Source organism: Haliaeetus leucocephalus, unplaced genomic scaffold, assembly GCF_000737465.1.
Source record: "Haliaeetus leucocephalus isolate CR32 unplaced genomic scaffold, Haliaeetus_leucocephalus-4.0 Scaffold556, whole genome shotgun sequence".
Taxonomy (NCBI): Eukaryota; Metazoa; Chordata; class Aves; order Accipitriformes; family Accipitridae; genus Haliaeetus; species Haliaeetus leucocephalus.
Genome location: NW_010972992.1, coordinates 1,195,557 through 1,197,425, shown reverse-complemented (window position 1 = coordinate 1,197,425; position 1,869 = coordinate 1,195,557).

The following is a 1,869-nucleotide window of genomic DNA, read 5'->3' as shown; positions in this document are numbered from 1 at the left end:
CCACCTCCCCAAGACCCTCTCCATCACCCCCCAACAGCACCCAGGAGGTGAGTGACATCCCCCCCCCCCACCCATCTCCCCTCAGGGGCTATTTCAGAGGGACACCCCAGCTCCGGGGGCCCTCGAGGAATGGCTGGCACCGGCTCCCCGCTGCCGGGTGCCAGGGCGGAAGGAGCCGGGGCCTGGCACCGAGCCCCGGCCACGCAGCCCCCCCGGGGAAGCGGCAACCCGGGCAACGCGCCAGTGCGGGGACAGGGTGAGACGTGACGCGCCGGTGTGGGGTTGGGGACACCAAAACCAACCCTGCAGCTGCCTTGGCCCATCCCGCACCTGTGCTTCCATGGGGAAAGGGCTGCCAGGCGGCACACGGCACCGTTGAGCCTCCAATAAAAAACACGCGATGTGCCAAGGTTGGTGCGATGCCCAGCTCCGGAGGGATCCCGCTCACTCCCAGCCCCAGCCCTTTTTTTGGGATGGCCCGGAGCGAGATTTGCAGCCTAAGAAATCCCCATCCTTCAGGCGAGGTGTTAAAATACAAGACAGACCATGTGTATGCGCTTTAATAAGGCTTCCACAGCTCAAATGACAATTTTAATCCGATAATGTTTGCAAATAACAGACAAAACAGTAACTGGGCCTTTGATCACATCTTGTACCTGCGTCCTCTGTGAGATACGGCGATGCCACGGTGCGGCCGTACATCACTTGGCCCTGAAGCCACGGCCCTGGCTAATACCTTAACCCACTGAGTTTAGAGACTTCAATTTTGCAATGTTATAAGCTCAAGGAAGAGATTGTTTGTAACATTAAAAAAGAAATTAACAGCAAATTGGAAAAAATAGAAACAACAACAGAATTTGCAGGGAATATGTACACAAGCGAGTGCTTCAGTCTGGGAAGAAGAAAACCTCCTGCCCGTTCTCAAAGGATGAAGCGGCTTTGGCGTGCCAAATTCCTGCTGACGTCTTTACCTTGGGAAAGAATACGCGGGTCCAAATTGCCCCCAAACCCACCTTTTAAGAGCTCCACAGCCCCCCAGATGCTGGCTGCTTCGCCCCAAAACCCGCCGGGGACGGGGAGGAGGATGCGGAGCCCCCATTCTCAGCAAAGGGCAGCTGTAATTCTTCAGATAAAAGATAAAATTTAAAATAAACACTACTGGGGTTGTTAGGATGGGATATGTGCCCCCTGCCCTCTTCTCACAGCCCCAGACTCCTGCAGTCCTTTAAAAAAAATGAAGCTGATGCGGCAGCAACCTGACTCTCTGCATCACATTTTGCCACAGAAACAAGTTAAAAGGCTGACAAGGAAGAGGAAACATCTAACTTTGTTACAGAGATACCTCGACAGTGCCCTTTTTTTTTTAAGTCTGGAAGTGGTACACTATTTCCTGCAACTAATGGGTAATGGGGAAAGATCCTTTCTGGGAGCTACAGATGCAAAAAAAAAAAAAAAAAAAAAAATTTTATTAGTGCATTCCTGAAAAATGAGGAGAACGGGGGGGGGGGGGAAACCAAAACCTCTTCCCATGGGAAACAGGGCACCCACCCGCACCCCCTTTGCTCTGGTTCAGGCTCCCCCAAGCCATGGGCGTGAGCGCTCCTGGCAGTCCCGGACTGGAGGAAAAGATGTTATCAAAAGTCGTTAAAATACCCCACGTTTCTAAAAAACACAGTTCACAGAGAAAGACCAGGTGGTTATTGAAAGATCATCAAACGCTTGGAAGTGAAGGCGAGCGGCTGAAAAGCCGGCGAGGGAGGCGGCTCCCCGTCCCCTCCGTGATGGAAGGCTTTCGGAGGCAGACCACAGCTTACATTTTCAGTTAAATAAGATGAAGTTCGGGGGGGGGGGGGTTGGGGGGGGGTTTTT